The following is a 12573-nucleotide window of genomic DNA, read 5'->3' as shown; positions in this document are numbered from 1 at the left end:
GACTGAAGGGAAAGCAGTTGCTTTGGAATATTTCTTTTGGACCATAAAGCTCCCTCATTTGTTTCTAGATTGTTCTTGCCTCCCACCTTGAAGAAAATTAATTTTTGAAAGTGTTGCTCCCCTCAGCAGCCATTTGTCTTGACACAAAGACTGGCCCTTAAAGATGTGTCACATATGTACACTTCCGGGCGTGACAATGGAGCCTTGAAGAATCTTGTAGATACTTCAGAGATTCATGAAATCCTGGCTCAGCGTTGCCTTGTGCTGTCAGAGAGGCCAAAGGGGCCAATTCTCAATGGAGAGCCCACCATGCAGGTGGGATATAAGCCATGCAACTACCCCCAGGTTTGTCTGCTCCCAGACAGGGGTTTTTACCCTTCTGGGGATTTTGGAGAGGATCTTCATAAGGCACTGGGAGGCCCTAAATCCCTCAGGAACTTTGGGAAGGCATGAAGCTGGGAGCGGCCGAATCCCCACGACAGTCCCTGGGTCCCTTGGTCCCTCGGGCTTTCGTGCCCAGTCTGTTTCCTTTTCTCTCTCTCTCCCCTCTGCCCTCTGCCCTCTGCCCTCTGCCCTCTCCCTCCTCCTCTCCTGCTGTACATTTGCACTTTCCAGCAACACACCTTGGTTGGTAAGCACCTGCTCGATCTAGCCTGTTAAGCTAAAGAAATTCAGACCTCTGTTAAATTAATTAAACAAGAAGGCATTAGACTGAGGTGGCTTTAATGCATGGTGGCTTACATAAGCAAACTGAAATCTCAGCCTGTAAATACCTCAAGGTTACAAAATCAAAACGCTAAGAATAATCACTAATGGCCAAGTAGGCTCTAAGCTATAGCCAATCAAATAATTTCCTATCTTTGCTTCCAAACCTTCCCAACCACTTCCGTTTTGGTGCTGTCCAACTGGAATCGATTTTTACTCAAAGAAACTCATAAAAAATTTGTTAAAAATGTGCTTTGGTTTATCTTTTAATACGCCTACTGTTAACTTTCCTTCTGGGAATTAGAGACATACAGACTGTCACACCAAATGGGACCTCCAACAGACAAGGAGCTATTTTTCATTATTAGAGCAGCTTTTCATCACCCATTTGATGTAGTAAAATGATTTATAAAAGTGAAGGGAGCCAGAGAACTGTTAAACCTGAGAAAGGAAACCAACTTGATTTTTCGTTCATTTGGTGTGGCAGAAGGTCTGTGCACGTGCCCCGCGCTGGGCACGACAGGGAGATTAATAATCTATTCCAGTCCTGAGACCTTAGTGGGGAAGGAAGAGAAACAAACCACTTAGTGGGGAAGGCAGAGAAACATCCCCGTGGTTATAACCCAGTACAGCACATTATGACAGGGGTTCTCCCATGACGCAGGAGGCGCCTCTGGGAGCAGGAAGGGATTCAGACAGGGGTTGGTGTTGGAGCCCAGTGGGGGTCAGCCAGTGATTGCTGGCCAGTTGAGAAGGGAGTTCCAGGCAGGGAAGTGCAGAGAAAACGTTTGAAGACGTAGAGAGCATGGCATGTCCAACAGAGTGTGGGGTGGGGTGGGTGGTAGGGAGGGGCATGTGGCTGGCAGGTAGGGTATGATGGAGGGAGGGCAGGGAGGGGTGTGGGCACAGATCAAGAGAGCCTTATGTGGAGTTTGGCATTGACCAGGCAGGCAGTGAGCAGCCGTGGTGGGGCAGGGGGACCTCGGGATCAGCTTTGTGTTTTAGAAAGAGCCTGCAGGTAGCATGTTGGAGGTGGATTGGAGCACGGTGAGCCTGGAGGCAGAGGGAGGCAGGAACGAGACTGGGCAAGTGCAGTCGGCTCCTAACTTCCCGGATGTGAGTGATGTGACCTCCCCATCACTATTGTCGGTTACTGTGACATCCTGTAGTCTCACCATGTCACCCTGAGAACAGCTGTTGGAGTGTATTCACTCAAAGCTTGACCAGACCTATTGCTTAATCAGCATACTAGCCAGCTTCCTGGTGGATCTCAGCCACGACACTGACTCTTCCCAGCTTTCCAGCCCAGAGGCAGCAGACTAGTTATCGGGCCGTCTCTGGCACTGCGCACACAGCAACGAACAGAATGGACTAAGTCACTTTCCTGGAGGAGCTGACATTCTCGTAAACAAGACATCCACCTTGGATGCTAGGTCGCAATGATGGTGCTGCCCACAAATCCACACGGGAGTAGAACAGGGCACTGCCAGGGGGAAGCGGGCTTATGGTTTTCAGTGGGCACCAGTACAGCTTAAACAAGGTGACATTTTAGCAAGTTAGATCTCTGAGGACCTTCACATCAAAGGTTCAGTTTTCTAAAGGGAGGCCACCTGTGAGCCCCTAGGCTTTTCAGGGGTTCTGTGGGCCCTGACAGTGCCCAGGGGCACTGCTCTGTCTCTAGAGCAGACAACCAGTCTGACCGTAAAAGACCTGCCTTTGCCGAACGTGCTGGAAAGAGGTTCTAATAAGGACTCTTGGTTTCTCTGCCTAGAACTTCTCTTCACTATTCAAAACAACTCACCACTCCCTCCGCCCCTGTGCCCCCAATTTATTTGCTAAAAAAAAATAGTTCAGCTCAGCTATAGCATCTGTTTTCCACCGAGCCTCTGTTTGTTACTCAGTTTTCCAGCTGGTTTGACTTATCAGGACACGAGCAGGTCACATGACTGGCCCAAGGCCACACAGTGAAAAAAAGGTTCAGCCAAACATAAACCCAAACTTACTATTTTTTTTTTTTTTTTAAGTTGCACAGTTGCTGGGAGCTCTGTAGTTGTGGCAGATGGGACGCTAATGACATTCACTGAGAACGTAGCACCCAGAGCCTGGGTGCAGAACTGTGCATCTGGCTCTAGGGCTGTGTCGGGATCGGTTTCCGTACTGGAGAAGACGAAGCAGGGATGTGCCCTCCCTCCCCCCTATGATTTAAAGGCCATTTTGCCTATGACTTGAAGGACCCCCATCAGAGACCACTCGGCAGCTTTGGGGCTGACATCTTCTTCAAAGACCACAACCCAGGGTCTCAACCTGGCCCAATTAGGTTGTCTTTCCTCTTTCTGTCCCATTCTTCTCCCCCCCCCCCCCCCACCCCACCTCTAGCCATTTCAAGTTTCCAACCAAGCTGCTGTAGTGTGAGGGAATTTCTGGGTATGAATCGCGTGTCGCTGGGGGTGAAATCTTAGGGATGTAATGGGAAAAAGCCAGGTGGACCTGGGCGGAAACCTCAGCCTCTCGATTTGGCTGAGCAACAACCCTGGGAGAACTGGTTAACCTCGCGACCACGGCGCCTTCTTTCCGTAGCTTAGGAAATAAGGGGAACGTTAGGAGAACTGTAGGAGAAAAGGCATGAGAATTGCTGGTTGTCTAGACTGGCCCCGAGCTGAGACTCCAATAAATGTGAGTTCTGTTGTTTTTCCGCACCCGTCTTCCCACGTCTTCATTTTAGGTTTCAAGTTGTCCCTAAGCCAAGGTGTTTGTTCATTGTCCTCATCAGACTCCTGCTCAATTTTCACTCAGGGTGGCGACAGGGGATGGTGCTGGGTTGGGGGGCTCCTGGCACTGAGGAGATTTGCCTTTGGGTGGAAACTCTTCTGCAGAGAGAGCACAGAGCACCGTCAGCTGCTTTCAGAGAAGTCCCCTTGGGAGATGCTTCCTTCTAGACCCCGAGTGCTTCTAAGTAGGACAATAAATTGTGCTGGGGGCTGTGACCACCGTGGCTGCCAAGGGCAGAGCTGCACACAGCAGGCCTTCTCGTTCCTTCAGAAGCACTCTGAGCCCCTGGGGTAAAGTTTCCTGTAAGTGTGGGTGTTAAAATGGTCTGTTTTGGTGTTGTTTTTGATATGTGCAACTCCTTCCAGAGGCTAAGAAATGAAAAGTCTGCCAGAAAATCATCACAGAGGAATAAACAACATCACAACCGCATCCTGAAGCCCAGCAGTCATTCTCCACACTCTCCCCACAGCACCCCTCCTCTGGGCTCCAGCTCCAAACTTGTAGATGTTTCGGCAAAGAGGCGCGCAGCAGAAAAATGTTCCAAAGCTGTCTTGGCCTAGGAGGACCCGCCCATGCTCAGATGGGGACAACTCCAAAGTAAACAGGCTGTGTTATCACTCCTGATTTTCTTGGCGGGAATAGTCTCTCTCCAGCCCCCAAACATACATGAGTATATACATATATTTTTTGCAGATAATAGCCAACCAGTCACAGAGTAAACACATGAGGAGTTTGCAGGTGTTGTGTTCCTTTGTGTTCACCAACCAGGTGTTCTTCTCTGGGACTTGCTTTCGGCCCCCTGGGCGCCCCAAGCTGAGCAGGAATGTCACTCTTTTCTTGCCCTTTTCAATGAAATCAAGTGCAATTCTCATTGGACATTTCCCAACATGGGCTGTAGATTTCACTTGCAAACTATTCATCTATTTGTATCCTTTTTTTTTTTTTCCTTTTTCCCCAATCTGGATTAGGTCAAGAAAAGAAAGACCAGTCAAAATAAACATGTAAATCTTGACCTTTAAAAAAGTAACCGCTACAGCAGAGCTGTAAAAGCAACCCCGGGGAATTTAGGTTGTAAAATCCATGCCTGCGTCCTCATGCTCTCGCCTGGCATGGCATGAAGTGGCAGCCCCCCACGCAGTGCTGCCAACCAAGAGGCAAGAGTGGCAGGTGCCAGTGCCATTTCTATTCCTCCTGGTGTAGACATCCAGCATATGAGGACACTTGGGGATATTTGGACCACACGTTCTCTTTCTCTTCGGCCAACTGTGCAGCGGATCAGTAGGTTCGTCTCGAGAAGGCTGAGTGCGTCTAGCACGTCTGACAGAGTGAGGGAAGCAGTGAAGTGAGTGAACTTGGGCTGAGAAACCGAGACTCCTTCAAAAGCCACTCTGAAGTTCAATCTCATGTGTCAGTAGCCTGGAGAGATTCCTGCTGGGTCTTGTTGAACAAGTCTTGGTCTGAGTGCTGGACCGATTTGCCCACAGCTGGGGGAAGATGCCAGAAAGCCCCCTTTGCTATGAAAGCTTAGAATTCCTGGCGTTTGAAAGGAGCTTCATAGTCTTTCATCCCTCCTTCCCTGGTACGGGGGTGAGGGGGCCGCCTCGGGCCATCGCTCCTCAGTCACTGAGTCTTGGCGTCACGCTGTCTTCCTCAGAGGTGCCCAGTGCAAGGCAACTTGGGCTGCCCAGGCATCCTGCTGTTTCGGATCCTCCAGTCTTGTCCCCAGCTGGTGACAAAAGGACACAGTTCTTAACGTCCTGGAGGTTACAGTGGATTGTGGGAAATGCACACAGCATGGCTGGATGCCTCCAAAATTCAGCGTCACAGGTGCTGTGTGCTCCTCAGAACACGATAGTGATGAGATCTCATGTGCGGTTTTCTTTGATCCAAATTAATACTACCTTGTGCTACTATAAGCAGTTGTGGTTTAGGAAACACTTTGACTTACTTGAGTGAGGACAAATTTATGAGGCAGGTGAAGTGAGGCCCCCTCGAGAGGTGAATTAACTGGGTCTCAGTGAGGTCGTGTGATTTACCTGAAGTAATCTGCCCATCAGCAGCAAAAGCAAACTCAAACCTCCACCTCTTGACGAACTCAATCCAGTGCTTCCCCACACTGTTTACATGTTACAGGTGAGAACACTGAGCTGGAGCCAGCGAGTTTGCTCCCACAAAGTTTGTGACAGAGTCTAAGAAATCACCCACTTTTCTCGTCTCCTCACCGAATGTTCTTTCCAGGTCCCCAGGAAGCTGTGAGGGGGGCAGTAGGTGAAGATGAGGGAGAGCTCATGAGTATAGGGAAAGAAATCCAATCCATAAATCCTATCCCAGAGTCGATTACAAATTTGTAGTGTGTGTATCATCATGAGGCATAAAATAAAACAGTGGCAAAAGAAAATCTCTACTAATCCATTCCAATTATGGAATCTATTGTCCGACTCTCCTTTTATATCATTATAGAATTTGTGTGTGGAATGTCTCTCCCCTGTGAAAGTAGTAATTTTGTATTTAAGACATGACGGGTAATTACATACAGGAGTTGCACTTGGATTTTCCGTCTACTGACAGAAATGATGGAGTCAGTCACAGGTTTTGGATGACATCCATTCCTCCCCGGCCCGCCCCCCCCCCCCCCCCCAGTTTCCAAGTAGTTTTACGGACAAGAAGGGTTGCTCTAGACTGACAGAGAAAATGGTGAGTCTGGAATTAGTTCTGCCACGTGCAGGAGGATTCTCATCTCTTGCTGTCAGTGCGCGTGGAGACGGAGAAGCGTATCTGTGGGAGATGAGGCAACTCTGCGTGAGGAGACCCACGGGGTGGGGAATGTCGGCTGTCGGTGTGTTTGGACCACTCCCAAGTGGGCTTGTTGAATGAAATACCACAGTGCAACTCATTCCTGAAGAGTGGACCCCACCTCCCCAGGACACATCCTATACTTGCACCGTCCGGTCTCCCACCTCTTCTGTCGGTCCCTCAGATGCCTGTGTTCAGCACGATTTATACTCCAAAGACCGTACCACAGTGCCTGGCAGCCCGCGTGGACTGATGTGGAGCTGTTGAGGAAATGCATGGAGGAAAGGCAAGCATGCCTTACATATGGCATTGTACTGATGCCCGGTGGGTCCCCATGGCCTACACATTTCAGTGTCCGCTCAAAATGCAGCCCAACAGAAAGGACTGTTGTGTTCAATTCTCTAAGCAAATGAAATGGCTCTTCACTTGTTGATTAATGTGCACTGGGGCCAAAGTTTTGGGCCCAAATGCTATGAGGCTGGCTTGGTAAAATATGGGGGTTGGTGTCTGAAAGCACCCCTGCTGTGGACTGAGTTGAGTCTACACTCCTTGCGAAGCCGCCACGATCTTGCTCTCGGTGCCGAGCTCTGGGGTGTGCTGTCAGGTCGTCTGTCCAAAGCACAGAGCTCTCAGCGCCTGGCTGGGCTCTCCATGCCCCCTCTGCCCCTTCGCATGTCTTGCTGTCAGTCAAGAATGCGCTTCTTCTCCCTTTTTTCTTTGCCTGCCCAAGTCCTGCTAGGCATACTGGTGACGCAGATCAATTGCCATCTCCCCCCCGCCTTTTGTTTTTCTTCTCAAAAGTTTTAAAATCCCTACCCACCCTTCCCACCTCTTGCTGGTACCTTTCCCAGCACTTTGTTTATGTAATAATTACTGTCCTGGTCACAGTGAACTGGAATTACTAGAAACTCTTGACCGGATCTCTATAAAGGCGTGGGTTGGTTGTATTCAATTCATTTCTGTATTCCCCGAAGGCGTAGGTCTGGATTAAATGCTTCACTCTTGGTTGGATAAGCAACTGACTGACTGACTGAATGAATGAATGAATGAGAGAAAACTAGAAGTAGAATGACTATTATTTATTTTTAATTTATGAAGAAACAAGAAGGTTCAGCTCCAATTTTAGACCAATAGACATTTCTGGCTTCACTACCTGGGGGACAGGCTTCTGGGATACCAGCCACCCAGCTCAGTTCTTGGCAAATATGTCGGTTGACCTTTGGCGTCAGTTATTTATTCATTTAGCTTACATTTAGCGGTCTTTTATTATATGCCTTCCCTTATGCATTTCATCTCCTTGTCCCTGTCAAAAACCTAAGCACTGGGGACGCTAATACCCGTAAGACACTGGAAAAGATGCTACAGGAAAGTTGGGAAGCTTTGCAACATATGGTCCTGAGAAAAGGTTCACTGGTTATTTTTAAACCTGACTTTTCCTTCCTCGGGTTTCTAGCATCCGAGATCATTAAAAATAGATTGCATTTAGACCATTTTAAACACCTATCTTACTCTATTTCCACCATTAATTTTGCTTTTTCTTCCTGTGGTTCTCTGAGGGTGAAGAGAGAAACCTCAAGGTCACCTTCAGTGTCTCACAGTTTCCCTGCTCAGGCCCCCGTTCCGACTAGAAGGCTACTTTCTTCTCACAATCTGCACCTTTTCATGAAAAGATGGTTTGCAGAACGGTGTCTTATACTCAAGCCTTAGGGTTCCAAAATGTGAAACTCTGAGATTAACATAAGCGCTCAAGTGTCATTTGGATGTAAAATGTGGAGAGGATATTTAGCTAAATGGTCTATCCGATGATGAGTTCAAATTCGAGCTTTTTTATGGATATTAGGATTTTACCAACAACTAGACAGCTGAACAAGTGTCTCTTTTGATCCTAATATCCTCTCCCTTTAATAATTCATCTGGCACTGGCCTGAAAAGTATCATGCACCCCAGCGTGGGTGCAGCTCCGAACACATCCCGGCTTCTTATCTCCTTCTTAACGCTTTGATTTGCATCCTCTTAGTGTTTGTACCCAGATCTGTTTTCCCTTTCTAGACTGAACATTTCTTCGAGGCAAGGACTCCCTTATTCATCTTCTTCTCCCCACCCCAAAGCCTAAAATAACGTGTAATAAATGTCTGTTGTATAAACACAGGCTTTCCCGAAAGGATAACAGACCCCCAAAAAGTACCAAAGGCAAGAGCCATCAGAGCTTGTTGACATTTTCACTCTGCTTGAATCTTATCCACACCAGATACTGGAGATCTTCCATGGTTTGCTCCTTCAGCCTTCTTTTTCTCCCGCTCTGTGCACTCTAGGTAGGCTTGTTAAAGGAACGAAAATGTTGACTGGCTGCGTCATTGATCGAATCTCAGGGAGTGAGGAAACAAGCCTCAGAGGGCCTGGTTCTGCTTTCAGGGGCACCAGGCACGAGGCTGCTGGTGCAAAGTCTCTTGTGAAAGACGGGCCTGAGTGCTTGACAAGCTGCAGAGGCATATGCTTTCAGTTTTGCTCTGAAACAGTATCTGAAATCAATAGCCATCGCCCAGAACGCAGTGGAGGGGCTTTGCAGTGCCGCCTCTGACATTGCAAGAGCAGCCCGGCTGTTCCCAAGGGTGGCCCGGCCTCATGCAGGCCCAGTGTGCTTGCTGCTGGGCAAGGGGAGGCTGAGCTGTTCTTTTCAGAAATCCCGGAGCAGTTTTTGATCTGTGCAAACCAGAGAAAAGGAGACCTGATCTATTCTTGGCTTCTGTTTTGATCTAGCAGGGCCTGTTTTAATTCATTGAATTGATTTGCGAGGCTGATTGTCACCGAAGGAGTGATTCATTTTGCTGCTGCAGCGGTTGCAGGGCAAGAGAAATGGAACAAAATTTACCAGTCTTGGGAGATTCCCTGGGGCCGACCCATGCAAGAGGTGCATGTTTGTCCTTTGGGCAAGGGCACCCATGAGCTGGCATTCGTTCCTCGAGAGAGCACGTGCAGTGTCCAGTGAGTGCAGTGCCTGGTGGCGTGTTGATGCTTTCAAATACTAGAGCTCTTCTCTAGTGTTGCCACATCTAGGTTTCTTGTTAGAACTAATACAGGCATGTCCCCATCTTAAGCAGGCTGTTCCTCATGCTCATGTCCACGAATAAAGTAGGGAGGGATTTGGGTACCTCTCATTGAGTCAGTCAGCGTGCAATTTCCTTGTGGAGTACCCCCTTCCTCCTTGATCTCTTTCCTCCTGCAACTCCCAACACCCCCAGTTGTTTATCTCATGTGCACTGAGGCTCATTTCTCTCCCGAATTACGGCAACAGGGCATCCTAATTGGCCTTTCTGTCCCCAACTCTTCGGCCTCCAATTCAGTCCCTCTTCTGCTTCCAGAGTGCTCATTCTAACACAAGACCATCCTCCTTCCTGGTTATACTCTCCAGTGCTTCTCACTACTACCTGTAGTGTATTCACAGAAATACTTGCATTGGATCGTTGCGCCTTTGCCCCAGCCCACATACCAAGGCCCGTCTCTGGCCTCTGCTTTTCCTTAGATTTCTTGTGTAGGAATGTAAGATGGTATGTTCCATCTCAGACATCGCCGCGCTGTGAACGCACTTGTATGGGAAGTTCTCCATCCATCAAATCTCTGCTCAAATGCTTCTGATTTGGCTGCAGAGCAAGCCACAGCATGCCCTCTAGAAACATCAAGGAAGGGAAAATGTACCGCACGACAAATTGCCTCCACTTCTCATCCAAAATAGAGCTTTGATGAGGTTAGGTCAGAGTTGGGTCCACGTTCCTCCAGTGGGGTTTGGAGATGATCTCTTTAGGATAGTTGTCAACAGCAACATTGGCTGAAATATGAATTTGACAGTAGTCTACATTTTTTTCCACATTATTAAAGCATTTGAAAAGATCGCTTTCTATAATGAAATTAGAAACACTTTTATTTGTGTGTGGTGGGTTAGATCAGTGGTTCTCAGCCAGGGGTTTAATGTAACGCCTCCCACCCCAGGGGACACTTGACAATACCTGGAGACATTTTTGGTTGTCACGCTGGGGCTTGCTACTGGCGTCTAACAGGTAGAGGCCAGGGCGGCTGCTAAACATGTTACAGAGCACAGGACGACGCCCCACTTACTCTCCCAACAGAAAGTTACTGGATCCAAAATGTCAGTCATGGTCAGGAACCCTGGGTTGAATTTAATGACCTTGGAATCTCTTCCACATTTCTAGTCTGAAATCACTTAAACATATTTCTCCCTTCCAGCACAAGCAGAGTTAATAAAGTACTGAATTCTGGGGCTTTGTCTCAACGTGGAGGAGACGATCAATGCCTCAGATTTTTTCCTTGCTGTCAACTATCGACTTTCTCTCTGTCTCTGGTATCCAAGCTCTTGTTGTGGGGCTGGGGTGGGGGTGCTTGGAGGACAGTCGGGGAGGGGAAGGAGTGCTTGAGCCATCTCCCTGAAATGCGCCTTTAATTAGATCAGAGAAGAATTATCCAATAAATTCAATTTAACACCAGACCAAAGAAGAGATTGGAGACGGGAATAGATGACGTTGCTGATAAGAATTAGAAATATGACTTGAATGTTTTTGAGGAAATAATTTATTTATGTGATGGATTGATTCCTCTGAAGTCGTTTAAAAATGTGATTGTTACATTCCTAAGACTAAGAATCCCCCATTTACCTGCCAAAAATTCTGGGTGTTTCCCTTGGCAGTTCATCTTCAGTCTTCAGGACACTAAGTGAAATACAGATATTGTGTGGTTATTTTTGGGTCAAATTTCAGTCTGACTTCCCAAACCTTGCCTGCATTCATGCATTCATTAACAGATTATTTTTTAAAATGATGTTTTTTTTATGCCTCATGTATTTCAGCACTCTGTTAGCTTTTGGGCAATGCAAGTGTGAACAGAATATGATTCTTGCACTTGAGAAAGTGATGAAGTCTAGTGGCAGAGATTTTTAAGCAGTTATTTGCAATTAACGGGATCAGTGCTATACAAAGAGAAATGCAAAGCACTCTGGGAATGCACACAAGACACATCCTGTGTAGGGAATTGAGACAAAAATTATGTGCAAGATCAATGAGTTGGGCATTGAAGGATGAATAGGAGTTTTCCAGGAAGAGGCGTGTCAAGAGGCAAGAAGCTCAAAGAGCACAGATGGATATACTGTGACAGGACTATCATGTTACTGGAGAGAGATGGCAGGAGATGAAGTTGATTTTATCCTCCAAAGTGTGGTGAGATCTTCAGGGGAAAGAGCTCTGCCCTATTCTTCTGTATCCCCAGGGCCTGCGACGTAGCATTTTATTAGCTTCAGCAGCGTCATCAGCCTTCACACCGGCAAGGGTTTGGAGACTGTGTGCTCCAGGTCTCCAAGCAGAGAAATCACCTGAGGAGGGATGGAGGCACTGGGAGAGGTTAGATAGGAGCAGAAGTAGAAAGCCAGGTCCTAAGGAAACTCATCTGGTTAGCTTGAGATAACGACCACCGCAGAAAGAAAGAAGGGATTTTAGAGTGATTTGGTAGGTAAATTTCAGAGAACTTGGTAAACAGGAGAAATGGAAAAGTGATGTAAGGTGTGGTTGGAGGTTCATAGCATCCCCAGGTTCATACTCGTCCATAGGACAGCCTCATTTTCAGAATGTCATATTCGAGGAAGCACCGGCAGAGGCCATGGCTAAGCAGTGGTCTGGCGGAGAGAGATTGGTCTGAAGCAGTGCTGGCTCACCTGGTGATTGTCTCCTGTGCTTTGTTTCCAGGGACCTTGGCTACTGGCTGCTGACCCATCTTTCCTGACTCTCGCATCACCTGTGAGCGCCCAGCACGGAGTTGGCCTCACCATCTCTTCGCTTGGCTGGGCCAACTTTAATCGCAGACTCCAATAGTTGCCTGATCTCCCGATGCTGGTGACAACCCACCCACCACTTGCTCTGCTTGCCCTCGCCAAACTCATTGCCCGAGCACATCACACACAGGACGAGGTGAGGGCATCTTTTCATCACTTTGATGATACCGTTGGCATCCCTTTTACATCCCAACTACCAAAGGAAAGTGTATTGTAACACAGTAGCCCTAATGTATGTCCCTCCTTAGCAAAGTTTACGTAAATGTACTAACGTGTCTAATTCTACTCAATTAAATTTTGAAAAACGTTCTTGTCCTTAATGCCAATCTGGGACATTTTGGGGATAGGAAATGAACTTCAGCACGCACAGCAAAAAAACAAAAAAACAAAACAAAACAAAAACCAAACAGGCAATTCTATAAAGACCAAATCCACTGTGAGATTTTGCATTTCTGAGTCTCTCAAGAAACAGAGCA

General features: G+C 47.6%; 1 long non-coding RNA gene across 1 annotated transcript in view; it reads left to right on the top strand.

Moving 5' to 3' along the window:
- LOC141568302 (uncharacterized) overlaps positions 1 to 12371 on the top strand; it is a 158146-nt gene extending 145775 nt beyond the window's left edge. Inside the window, exon 4 of the long non-coding RNA XR_012491427.1 lies at positions 12012 to 12371. This is a non-coding gene — a long non-coding RNA (uncharacterized LOC141568302). The remainder of the gene's footprint in view (positions 1 to 12011) is intronic.
- The last annotated feature ends 202 nt before the right edge of the window (positions 12372 to 12573 follow it).

This window comes from Rhinolophus sinicus, linkage group LG13 (genome assembly GCF_036562045.2).
Source record: "Rhinolophus sinicus isolate RSC01 linkage group LG13, ASM3656204v1, whole genome shotgun sequence".
In the NCBI taxonomy this organism is placed as follows: Eukaryota; Metazoa; Chordata; class Mammalia; order Chiroptera; family Rhinolophidae; genus Rhinolophus; species Rhinolophus sinicus.
Note: the sequence above shows the minus strand (reverse complement) of the source record. Positions and strands in the feature narration are given on the sequence as shown.